The sequence below is a fragment of the Lynx canadensis genome, chromosome C1, assembly GCF_007474595.2.
Source record: "Lynx canadensis isolate LIC74 chromosome C1, mLynCan4.pri.v2, whole genome shotgun sequence".
NCBI classification, from domain to species: Eukaryota; Metazoa; Chordata; class Mammalia; order Carnivora; family Felidae; genus Lynx; species Lynx canadensis.
Window position 1 is genome coordinate 93,345,463 of NC_044310.1, and position 13,365 is coordinate 93,358,827.

At 51.8% G+C, this 13,365-nt stretch overlaps 1 long non-coding RNA gene across 1 annotated transcript; it reads left to right on the forward strand.

The window, feature by feature from the left end:
* Positions 1 to 211: 211 nt before the first annotated feature.
* LOC115520929 lies at positions 212 to 3,225 on the forward strand. The gene is made up of 2 exons (XR_003970897.1): positions 212 to 338; positions 3,068 to 3,225. It is a non-coding gene; the product is annotated as an uncharacterized LOC115520929 (long non-coding RNA).
* Positions 3,226 to 13,365: the final 10,140 nt, after the last annotated feature.

Consider the following 13,365-nt stretch of genomic DNA (forward strand, 5'->3'; position numbering starts at 1 on the left):
GTTGGAAGGCCCCATCTAGCCACAGGCCCCTGGCAGCCTTGGGCTGTGGAAGGAAAGTTCTCACACTGATGCTTCCTCCTCCATTAGCAGAGACTGATTGCCCTTCCCGGTGACTCACCCCAGAGGGGTCAGCTCCGAGCAGAAAGTCATTGTTGACAGGAAGAGGGGTCAGACTTTCCCTTCCCCAGCCAGCTTCCTGGGCACCAAAACAGCAACACAGGACAACACAGAGTGGGGAGGGAGGCTGGGAGCACACCATCCCCCAACCCCTGCCGCCCACCCACCCGCTTAGGACCCACCATGCCACATGACAGCCAGCCTGACAGCTCCAGTTGTTGGTGAGTCAGGCAGCCCCAGAAACCCTCTTCCAGCCAGCTTGGGGGTGGGGGGGGAGTGAAGGCCAGGAAGGGGAGAGGAGGTGCCCTTCCGGCCCTCCCAGGCTGGTGCGGGGAGGGGGGGGTGCACCGGCCAGGGCTGGTGCTGAGGCACACCTTCTGAGGGGGACGCCAGAGCCAGTGAGGGCATCAGAGTCGGGGACAATGTCGGGCAAGGCTTCTTAAGGAAGTGAGCACTGAAGGAAGGGACGGAGGGCTCCGGGCCCGCAGAAGGGTGTAACCTGGAATGGGGGCAGGGACGGGGATGGATGGAAACCCATCCCTCTGACATAGAACCTGGCAAGAGTTAACCTACTATAGCTGTCACCATGGCAGGCTGGCTCAAACTCCCAGAGTTGTTGGAGTTTAGAATGTGTTCTTCTCTACAGAAGAGTGATGTCACGTCGCCCAGTTCCCGGGCTCGGCCGTGCCACAGAATTCTGTGTGAGCCATAACATTTAATAAGAGAAGGCTGCAGTGTGTCTAGTTAACAGTGTTATGTGGTGCACTTAAAATTTTGTTAAGAGGGCAAATCTCCTGGTACGTGTTCTTACCACAGAAATAAAACAAAGCAAAACAAAACACAAAGGGACACAAAGAAACTTCCGGAAGCGGTGGGTGTGTGCACTACCTTAATTGCGGTGATAGTTTCACAGGTATCTGCGTATGTCCAAACTCATCAAATTGTACACATTAACTGTGTACAGTTTTTTCTATATAAATTATACCTCAATAAAGATGTTTAAAAAGTGAGAGAGAGAGGGGCACCCGGGTGGCTCAGTCAGTTGAGCATCTGACTCTTGATTTTGGCTGAGGTCAAACCTGAGCCCACAGTTCGTGGGTTCATGACTTTGAGCCCTGCATCGGTCTCTGCACTGACAGCATGGAGCCTGCTGGGATTCTCTCTCTCTCTCTCTCTCTCTCTCTCTCTCTGTCTCTCTGTCTCTCTGTCTCTCTCTCTGTCTTTCTCTCAAAATAAAGAATTCAACTTAAAAAATTTTTACAAAGTGTGTGTGAGAGAGAGAGGAGCTGCAAACTTAGGTGTAAAGGAAAGGAAGAGAGTAGACTTGGAGCAGAGTCCAGAATCCATATGCACATAAGCATTTTCTCAACCAACAAAAAGTTAGGGAACCAGGCAACAGAGGGCAGGACTCCCAAGTTTTCTTCCGCTTCCAGGGTCTGCCTCTGGGAGTGGCTCCAGGAAGCTCCCCCCATTCCCTGTGTCCGGAGCTCTAGCGTCCCCTGCGTCCCCTGCGAGGGAGGAAGAAAAACCCCACCCTTCTGCTCACCTGCCAGATGACAGGAAGGGAGACCTCTGGCTGCTTCGAGCCTGGGACCCCGGGGGCTCTGAGTCAGACTGGGGCGGGAGACAAGGGGAGAGGGGAGCTGGGCACTTGGGGTGGGATGTTGAGAAAAGGGGTCTATCCTGGGAGAGGGGTTGAGGACCAGCAGGGTGAGGAGACCCGCACCTCCCACAGCCACCGCAGCGCCCCAAGTTGCAGATCAGAAGACACCCGGATTTTCCTTTCTATCCTGTCCTTTCTCCTCCCGCCCCTCCTCCTGGTCCTCTTCATACTGCGGACCATGCTGCTGGCTCGAAACTGGGCCAAGGGCAGAAGCGGGAGCCAGAGCTGCTGTGTCCCCAGCCTGGAATTCTCTTCTCCCAGTTGCCATGCAGTGGGCTCCTTGTCACAGGGGTCTCGGCCTAAATGTCATGCGCTCTGGGAGGCCATCCTCACTGCACCTCTAAGGCCACCCTAACATCACTACCACAGCCCCTACCTCGTTCTCATCAGGGCCCAGCAGAAGACTGGGACCATCTAGTGTTCTCTGTTTCTTGTTTCCTCATTTCTCCCATCGCTGAAGAGAAGGAAGATCAGAATAGTCATGGACGTCGTGGAGGTCAGCCTAGAAGAAAGGGAAGGAGAGGAAAATGGAAACAAAGGAAAGCCAGGGCAGCCAGGTGGCCAGCAGAGCCCTTAGGGCACTGGGCCATTTCTTTGGAGGTTTGGCCTGACTCTGAGACCCAGAGCCCCCAAATTCTGTTCCCTGGAGTAAGAGGCACCCCTAAACATGAGAACCCATCTGAAGGCTGAGTGTAGAATGTTCTCCACTGAGGACTTGAGGTTCTGGCAGTCTTCTCAAAACTTAAACCTGTGCCCCTGCTCCTTACTGCTTGTCTCCATGAGAACCAAAGATCCAGCAGTCTCTGGGTTAGCACAGTTAAGGATGATTTTAGGTGGGACATACCACTTTTTTTTAGTTCCACCAAATAGGCTCTGGTTTCCAGAAACTCCACCATGTGAGCATGTCTCTAGAAGCTCCATTCTTCTGATGTTGAAATTCGGGTGCAATTCCACCCAGAGGTTAAAGAAACCAAGAAATAAATCCTCTAGAATCAGAGGACGCACTGCAGGCTCAGAAATCACAACCCTGCACATGAGGCCTCTTAGCAGTGCTGGAAGGTTTTCTTTGTTGATGAGAAATGCCAGAAAAAGATGGGTGCAAACCAGAGAGGAGCAGTGAGCCACGCTGAGCAAGTGGGCCTTGTCCAGGCAGGACGGCCTGGTCTGGGCGGAGCACCTCTCGAAAGATGCACTTTGGCTGGGAAGAGCGGGAAAGCACTGCGCTCCCAAACTTCTGGCTTTTGGAGGCTGCTTGAAAGTTCACCTAGTACTTCCTTTTATCCAAAGGATACGCACATGCTGATTCGAAGGGGACGTGTACCCCGATGCTCACAGCAGCACTACTGACAGTAGCCAAATTATGGAAAGAGCCCACATGTCCGTCGACTGATGAACGGATTAAGAAGACGTGGTAATATGTATACAATGGAACACTACTTGGCGATGCGAAAGAATGAAATCCTGCCATTCACAACAAGGTGAATGGAACTAGAGGGTATTATGCTACGCAAAACAAAGTCAGTCAAAGGAAGATATCATATGATTTCACTCATACGTGCAATTTGAGAAACACAACGGATGAACATAGGGGCAGGGAAGGAAAAAAAAAAGATAAAAATGGAGGAGGAGACAAACCATAAGAGACTCTTAAATACAGAGAACAAACTGAGGGCTGCTGGAGGTGGGGGGGGGATGGCCTAAATGGGTGACAGGCATCAAGGAGGGCACGTCTCAGGATGAGTACTGGGTGTCATGTCATATGTAAGAGATGAATCACTGGGTTCTACTCCTGAAGCCAAGACTACACTGTATGTTAACTAATTGAGTTTAAGTTTTAAAAAATTTAACAAGAAATACAATAATAATAATAATAATAATAATAATTTGGTCTGAAAAAAAAAATAAAGTTCAATTAGCACGTCCGCATTTGTTGTGTACTTGCTCCTGACAACTTAAGTCCCTGAGGGAGGAGTTATTTTACCTCTATCAGAGAGGTTAAAGGATTTGCTAAAAGTCACACAGCAAGTGGCACCAGATGACCTCCCTCCCTTTGGATGGGTTCCTTGCTTATCAAGCAACCTCCTGGTGACTCACTGGTGAGCCTGATAAAGGGACAGAGGAGATCTGGGTGGGGACTTTGGTATTTCAATTCAATTTGTCTGGGGAGGTCTCTGCTGCATTCCCAGTACCCTAGACTTGGCCCAGAGCAGGTCCTCTCTAAATATTTGTGGAGAGGGGCGCCTGGGTGGCGCAGTCAGTTAAGCATCCGACTTCAGCTCAGGTCACGATCTCGCGGTCCGTGAGTTCGAGCCCCGCTCAGGCTCTGGGCTGACGGCTCAGAGCCTGGAGCCTGCTTCCGATTCTGTGTCTCCCTCTCTCTCTGCCCCTCCCCCGTTCATGCTCTGTCTCTCTCTGTCCCAAAAATAAATAAACGTTAAAAAAAAATAAAAAAAATATTTGTGGAGAGTATTAAAGTGACATGTCCTTGCCCTGGAGGAGTTCCTAGTCTTGGGGAAGGGGTAGAGCAGGTGCACATATGAGGCTGAAATGAACTAGAACGTGACAAAGGGCCCTCAGAAGGATACCCAATGCCATCCGGTTCTGAAAAGGACGAAACCTGGTGGGCTGTAGAAATAGGAATTGTTGGAGGAGGGGGCAGCTTAGAGGGCTTTAAGGAGGGACTTATTTCCACAAGTGGGCATGGGTGCATAGTGACAGTTCTATGGCCCAGCCCCTGCCCACCTTGCCATCAGACCCCCTGTTGCCTACACTCAGCCGCACCAAACCACCCTCCCTTCTACTCCCACGCACTTACCGCTCCCAATTGGCTGAAACACCCTTCCCCTCCTTTCTCATCTTCCCTTGGCATGCCCCCCCCATTAGCCATTCTCAACCTCCTCTTCCAGTTGCCCCATGGCAACCTGGGCTTCCGCCTTTGGCACTAACTATGGGACGGGGCAGGGCCCTGGAGCCGGCTTACTTACCTAACTCCCTGTGGATTGTGAACTCCTTGAGAGTGGACTGTATTTTATTTTGGAAATTCCAGCAACTAACCTTGAGGCAGGCCATAGTAAACGCTGAATAAAGATTCATCAAGTCAGGGGCACCTGGCTGGCTCAGTCAAAGGAGTGTGCGACTCCTGATCTCAGGGTTGGGAGTTCGAGTCGCATGTTGGGTGTAGAGATTACTTAAATAAACAAAACTTTAAAAAAGTAAAAGATTCATCGAGTGGATGGGTATCCAATTTTTGTGGGGCCTGAAGGTGAATAATGAAAGCCGAGGCTGAAGCAGAAGACTGGGACCAACCTGAGGAAGGCCTGCCATCAGGCAAGGTGGGGGCGGGGGTAAGTGGTACATGGAACCACTGTCCCACTAGGCAAGCAAGGTAGCCCACTGACAAGGTCACCTGCAGGGACCCGAGGGTTTAAGCAGAGAAAAGAGAGACTATGAGAGAGGAAAGCTTGAGGGCTCCTCCAGCATCCTGGTCAGCAGGCTGCGGGAGCATTTGGTGAGCCTGTGCAGCCCCCAGGTCCTGCTCACACCTGGGCTCACTGACAGAGTGAGTTCAAACCCAGCATCTCTGCCCTCCTGCCAGAGCCCTGGCCTTACCCAAGTGCAGAGGGCCTGTGACAAGCATGTGACCCAGCAGCCAGCCCTGGGACAGGCAGCAGTGGGGTGGAAGGGAGGAACTCAGCTTAGCATGGAGGGAAGGGGGGGGATTCTTTTCCAGCTGAGGAATGACCTGGGCTCTTGTGGTCCATTCACTCATTCCTTCACTAATTCGTCCATTCAACACACTTCTATCGAGCACCTGGTATACGTGGGTTCTGCAGGAGATAAAAAGCTGTCTCTATGCTTAAGAAGCTCGCAGTTTAATTGGAGGAAGGATGAGAAGTGTACACACAAAAGGGAGACACAAACATTGGAGAGACGGAGACCAAAGAGCCACGGGGCCCAGCGGAGGGAGAAAGCATTCCTGTTGAGAGCAATGGGAAGGCGTCCTCAGGAGGGGACGTTTCAGACGCCTCCAGGGACGGGGACCTGGGAGGGGTGAGGCGAGGCAGCAGGCTGGGCAGAAAGAGACCAAGAGCTCCTGGAGGGGCAACCACAGCGGTTTGGTTCTGTCCCCTCTCTCCCAGCAGCGCTCGATAACCATTTGTCTTGTTGAATGAGGTAGTGAACTTCCTCTGACCCTCCTCCTTCCCTCCCCACCTGGACCCACCACTGGCCCCCCGAACTTCTCTCTCAACAACACTTAGTCTCCTGAGCCCCTTTCCTTCTGCTAGACCCACATCTTTGACCTCGAAAGTGAAACATCCCTTCTCCTGACCCCTCAAATCTTTCCTTACGTCCTTGATCTTACCCCTGCCCTCCCCGGGGACCTTGCTCCTTCAGTGCCCTCTGTCTCTCTATCTGGTTAGTTCCTGGGCTCCTTTCCTTTCGCTGATAATAAATGTGATTAAGTCTCTGACACCTCCCCACCCCAGATCCTCTCGCTTCCCGATTAGATGCTGCATTTCCTGAGGATAAGAGTCCATGCAATACAATATGTACCTCTTCACGGGCCCCTCAAAACTAAGAACAACGTCCTAAGCTCCAAAAACATTCATTCTGAATGGATGGATCTGGCCCTGTCACCGTCCAGTTTCCTCAGTGGCTCCTCAAGGTAAAGTCAAAAGTCATGTGTGACCTATAGGCACCTGACAAATGGCGCTGGTCTGCCTCTCTCCCACTGTCTTCTTCTTCCCTGGCTCCAGCCATTACAGAATAGCCACACTGCCCAAAGCCTGATGCACTGTTGCCTGCCTTTCCTGACCTTTGTGCGTGTCTTTCCTCTCTCTGCAATGTCCCTTCCCCATTTCTGTACCTGATGCTCTTTTGCTCTCAATGCAACTCAAAGGTCTCCTCCTAGAAGCCTTCCTGACTCTCTTCCTACCCACACACCTTCTCCTGACGCTGTCCGGCACTGTGCTCTGTGTAGGAACCCCGTGTTTACAAGCCCAAGAGCTCTCTAAGGGTAGGGACAAGTCTTGTTTCACGATTTTAGCCTTAGTGCCAAGGGCCCGGTGGTTGATAGGTGCTCCATAGGCCGTTGTTAAATGAATGAGTGAATTAACGTCTGGAGAAATGCCAGTGATTTCAGAGGGAGGTGGCAATTTTTCTGGTCCTGGCTCCCACTCGCAGAAAGGGATGAAACTCCCTCAAGATTCAGCGTCCAAGATGACATGAGCCCACAATCCAGGATCCCCCAGAACTCAACTCTAAAAAGATCCCTATTTGAAGTTGGCTTAAAAAATCAGGCGTATGGCCCATGATCTTTTATTTTTAACATCCAAGGAAGAACTGGAATACGATTTCTATTGTTGTGTTCTAAAAATATATCGTCCATGGCTTTTTGCTTTCTTCACAATAAAATAGCTTTGGCATGACAGCGTTCTTGCGTAAGCGAAAATATAATTTCATGAAATAGTGTTTCATGTGCTTTAAGGGAAGCAACTGTCTGACCTGAGGCGGCTGTGCAGGAAGGGGAGGGGGGCTCCAGACAAGATGGTTCCATCTCCTATGGAGCAGGCCCAGGGCCTGGCGCCGGGAGGTTTGAATTTTCCAGATTTTCAAGGGATGTCAGCACCAGAGTCCAGGACCAGTCATCATCCTCAATCAATCAGCAAATATTTATTGAGTGATTACAGCATGGGGAGCTGCAGCTGAGTGCAATGCAAGATGTGTGTGAGCCTGGGTTACTTTTCGTGGCGAGTTCCTCCGGCCATATCATCACCACTACTCCTATGACTAATTGTAAGTAACACTGAGTGCAGCCCTTATCCCTGCAGCAAGCGTCTGCTTTATTCTTCTGCTGACTTTTCACTAGCTCCCTAAGGCAGGTAGCTTTATTTCTACTTAACAGATGAGGAAACTGAGGCTCAAAAGAAGTTTCTGCGTTATCCCAGATGTCACAGCTGGAAAGTAGCAGATCGGGGATCTGAATGTGGATTCTCTGGTTTCAAACCCAAAGTCCTTGGTAATGACAGCCAACATCTGCATGAGTCTTCCTAGGGTGCAGAGTATTTTCCAGGACATGTCTAATTGGATCCTATCACTGTGTCACGTGAGGTCACAATGATTATAATGCCCATTTTATAGATAAGGAAACAGAGGCTCGGTGGGCGGCGGGGGGGGGGGGTGGTGGTTCTAGCAAGTTTCGAAAAGTCCCGATTGGTAAATTACATATCTAGGACTTGAGCTGAAGCCAAATCCTGTGTTTCTTCTGCTATACCGGATGGAGGCCCGGATCGTCTAGTTTGGGCCCTGCCCAGCTTCTAGCACAGCACTAGAATTCTAGGAAAAGTGTCTAATTCTGGGAAGAGAATTCTCACCTAACAGCCCCGAAGAGCCTTCGTGCCACACTGTGGCCCAGACTGGACTCTGCTCCCAATGCCTGTACCTGGGAGGAGAGAAAGCAAGGGCCTCCAGGCCTGGCGGCTGGACTCCTCCGGCAGCCCAGGCGCCCAGCTGGGAGCAGGAATGTGAGCGAGGGGGAGGGAGCTGTGTCAGGCTGCTGGCTTTCCAATGAATGGACCATTGGTGGTTGCGGTTATGTGGGCCAATTGTGGTTAGGAGAGGGGAGAGGCTCCCAAGCAACACTGCATTCCTGCTCCTCTCAGCAACTCTAAGTGCTCAGGACCCAGCGGCGGCAGCACAGGCCCGTCCATCCTTCTGGGCTCCAAGGTTAAGCCTGTGCCCTGCGCCCTCCTGCCAGAGCAGGGCTCTCGCTACCACCACAGGGTCCAGAGGGACGTTCACAGCAGGGAAGGGGCTTTCCTGAGGTGGAAGCAGCCTTGACCTCATGCCTCCCTACCCTACCCACCCCCCCTTTCCCTTGTTTCCTGGCCAGGGCACTGCTAAGGAGGCATTAGCACAGCCACTCTGGAGTCCTCTTTTAATTGAGTAGCGCTGATGCCCTCTCAGCCTAAGGAATTCTACCCCCTGTAGAGCACCCACTATAGTCCAGGCAATGTTCTAAGCATTCTACACATAATAACAACTTTATAGAAGCCCTATGAGGAAGAGGCCATTATTATCCCCATGTTACAGATGAGGAAACTGAGGCACAGGAGGGTTAAGTAATTTATGCAGGGTCATAGAGCTTGAGGAAGAGGCAGAGCTGAGGTTTCAATCCAGGCGGCATGACTACAGAGCTAATCTTGTGCTCGCCATCCTCCGCTTCTCCGCCCATGATGGCTACCCTGACTCTTCCTACTTCCTGGGGAGAAGTGCACGGCACCAGCCAACAGGAAGATTTGCCACCCAGCTGGAGGGTGTAGGGCTGGGCTGGGCCCCTGGCCTGGAGTCCAGGGCAGCCACAGAGATAAGCGCTGCAGGCTGGAGCGGGACTCACTCATGCCTCTCCTCTCCTCATGCAGGGCAACCCTGGAAAGGTTTTCCCTCCCCACTCACACCCCTATGCTGGGGTCCCCACTCACACCCCTGTGTTGGGCTCCCCACTCACGCCCCTACGCTGGGCTGCCCCATCCCGCCCAGCCTGGCCCTCATGTGAGGAGGGCTCCTCTTAGATGTCCCAGTTCGCATCACGCAAACCAACGCAAGGAATCGCCTTCAGTAACACAAAGTGGAAGACAGGGGTCTGTGGCCAGGGGTATCGGGGACCTGAACTCTTCCAACCCTCAGGCTCTTGTCTCTCCAGGTCTCTGGCTCCCTTCGGTGACCTCCAGCAGCCAAGCCACTCTGGCCCTTGGGGCACCTTGGACCTTTCCCCATTGTCACTCGTCCTGGCTCGTGCTGGACTGTCCCTGGCAGTCTGTGCGCAGAGGGCATGTAATTCAGCTGGCCTGGATGAGTACAGGATCCAGCATGCAACAAGCACTCAACAATGAAAATGCTTATAGCGTTAATAGATGAATACGGATGGCGTAGGTTTTTACTTCCTGTTTCCAGGTAATGCTCTGCCTCATTTGCTCTGAAGTCACACAGGACCACAGATAAGAAGTGGGCCTGTTTGCTGCTTGGACACGAGCCGACCATCCTGTTTGTGATTCTCTTTTTCCAATGAAGGTTAGAACAAAATTTCATTCTAGAAGTTTCCTCAGTTAAAGTGCTGTGATGCTAGAGGGTAGGGAGGACACTTGGGAAGCTAAAACTCACTATGGACAAGTCGCTTTCTTATTTCTAGGTTACACTGATCAGCTCTGAGGAGTTCATGATAGCAATCTGAGAGGGCTCCCCCTGCCCACATCCAGGAGATAGTGCCCAGCCTGGTAGATGCAGGAAGCAGAGGGCAGAGCGGGGGCCCGATACAGACAGCTTTCCGGCAGTGCCTGCTCTCCAGGGGCGAGACTCCTGGTGGCATGGCCATGAAACCAGCACAGGTGTCTCCTCAGCTTCAGGGACGAGGGAGACAGCTGGCTCTCCCCCAGCCAGGAGAAGACACGGCCTTCATATCCACCTGGGTATTTTTCCACAGTATCTAAGTTGGCTCTTGTTAGTTTATCAAATACAAGGTCTTCACAGCAGCCCTGAGAAGCTGGCTGGCTGGGAGCTACCGTTCCCATTTAATTGATGAGAAGTCCAGTCAAGGATCGATCCATTATGGCCGCTCTGCCACCTTTCACGCTCTCACCCCACTTTCTTAAAAAGAAGGTAGACATGTTTGAACAGTCAGCCTGCAGCGCAAAATACCTATGTGGGGCAGGATGGGAGATGGGATATCTAGCATCCCTAACCTGGCTAGCCAGTGTGTCCTTACACACTCTGGCCCTAAGCAACACCTTGTCAGGAGGCATGGGGCAAGAAAACAGTGTTCCCTCCACAGCCCCAAGCTCCCCAGGCTGCTGCTCTCCACCTTCCAGTCCACTTCCTAAGAACCATGGGACCACTTTGATGGAAGAAAGAGAGACAGAGAAGGAGGGAAGGAGGGAGGAAGGAAGGAAGGTAGAAAGAGAGAAAAGGAGAGAGAAAGAGGGAGGAAAAAGAAAGAAGGAAGGAAGGAGGAAGGGAAGGAGAGAGGGAGGGGGAGAAAGAGAGGGAAAGAAGAAAGACCGAGCAAGCCAGCCCTTTGTGATAAAAGTCAACTCCCTGGAAAAGGTCTCAAGGGGATGTTGCCTGTCAAATAATTTCAAAGAAATGACATTTCGACAACAAGCAAATGAGGCTTTCCTCCCACTTCCTGCCGTCCATCTCCATTTCTCCCTTTTCAATCGCTCTCCTCCCACCCTTGGTTCATTCCTCTGGCAAACAGGGTCCCTCCTGTACTCCCTTCTGCCCTCCTCCAGGGTCAGCTGAGTGTTGCCTTCTTGATGATGCTGCATTAGGAAATCATTGAAACCCAAATCTTGGATTGTTCCAAATCCCTCCATGCCTCCCCAGTGACCCAGCTCCGGACGTGACTCCACCGGAAGCCAGTGCGGAGAACAGCAGTAAATCTGACCAGGGACAGCACACGGGCCCCAGAGCTCTTTCGTGTCAGGCCTCACTCCTGAAGCCCCCACCCCAGCCTGCACCAATTCGTGCATTACTCTGGAGGAGGTGGCTTTGCCCATCTGGGCCTTCATTTGCGCATCTGAGCCAATGTGGGCCGGAAACACTCCTCGTTCTGTGGTTCCAAGCCCCGCTGCCGGTGGATGGCCACACACGGGCCTTCATTGGTGTGAACGGCTAGGACGCTATGCGCACATGGACATCATGCTGTTGGATTGGCCCTGAGACGCAGCCAGGACATGCCCGCCAAGGTCTCCCAGCAAGACAGGCAGGGAGAGGGGGCAGGAGTATCCACGCAGTGCAGGAAGGAGCACTGGAGATAGTGAGCCCATCAGGCACACCACAGGGGCTTCCAGCCTCGATTTCCCTGTGTCTGGTGGTAAAGCACATCTGAAGTCAAGCAGATTCACAGCCTTTCCTTTTAAGGTAACAGACATGAGACAGCTGCAGGGTCCCGCTGTGGAGTCATGGTCATCCAGGGCCTTGTTCATCCCTCTGCAGCTCCGTGCAGACAGTTTCCCAGCATCCCACAGCCCCATTCCAAAGTGTTCTTTCATAGCTAAGCACTTGCTCTGTGCTGTCTGCTGCCCTAGAGACCTCCATATGTCGCCCATTTGACCTCACAACCATTCCTTGGGGAAAGGGCTTACTATGATCATTGCACAAACGAGGAAAGAAGGGCTCAGAAGAATTAAGGGCTTTGTCTCAAGCTACACAGCAAACGAGTGGCAGGGCTGGGACTCAAATCTGGCTCTGAGACTCCCAGGTCCTCTGTGCCACTGCTGTGTCATTGCTTAAGGCCCATGTGAGTAGATAAACAATAATAATAACAGTAACTACAGCAATGGCGCTTACTACCTTCAGGCCCCAGGCTAAACACTTAATGGGCACCATCCCATCCCATCCCCGCCATTCCCGTAAGAAAGGTAAATTAATGTCTAAGTGGTAGAGTCAGGGTTTAAGCCTGGATGTGTAAACGATTTCAGCTGAGGGAGAATGAGGACCCAAGCTTTGTGCCAACAGAGAGGAAGGCTGCCTTCCAGAGGCAGAGCTAGGTTCTGAAGGCAGCCTCAGTGAGCTTGAGGCAGGGTTGGGGTGATGCAGGACGGAGCAGGTGAAATTTTACTTCCTTTCAACGAGTCAAGAGGTTTATACTTCCTCTAACCTCTTATCAGTCCCAAGCACTATGGAGTGAATGTGTTATTGTGTTTTGTGTATTTTTGGTACAGGGACACTTGACAAAACAGGCCTGGGGGAAGTAAATCCTTAACCTCCTTCCTTTGGCAGGGCTCTGTCTCTTGTCTTCCTTCCTCAAGGCTCTGAGGACCCAGCACTGCTCCACATGACTGCCCCTAAGCCCGTGAAAGCAGGGGCATGTTGGTATGTCCATCTCCGTATCCCCGGGGGGCCAGCACCGTGCCTGGCACATAGGAGCCACAGGGTGCTACATTTGTCCAATGAATGAATTGTTCTCTAAAGGTCTCATTTGACTCAATCGCCGTTAACGGGGTAGCTCTTATGGGTCAGACACTGTTGTTTTGAGGTAAGTGAACAAGGGACCAGCCTGCAGGAAGTCTCGGTGAGACTTGGGGCACAATAAAACTCTCAGTGTCCCCTTCAATACTTTTAGAATCATCAGAGAATGAATGAATAACAACTTATCAGGGCCACCATGAAGGCGCCAAGTCCGGTGGGAACACAGAAATGGGAACCACCGATGTGCCTGGGGAGTCAAAGAAGGCTTTGCTGATGGAGGATGTGGTACTACCTCAGGCTTGAAGGATGAGGAGTTTGCCTTAAAGACAAGCGGGAGAAGAGCACTCCACGCAGAGACACCAGTAGGAGCAAGGGGATGAGAGTATAAAATTACTGCTTGGGGCTGGGGCAAGCGACAAAAGATGCCCCTTTGAGACCAGGCCATATATCATGGATGGGTGGCCTTCCAGAAGATTCCAACAGTGAATCATAATGAATTGAAGAAAGAAAAAGAGCCTGAAGTTGGCATGATAATTAATAGGCACATCCTATGAGGCTTCGTTTAGATTCGTTCTCATGCAGGTGCAGAACATGATTAAGCATCTCGGGAAATGCAT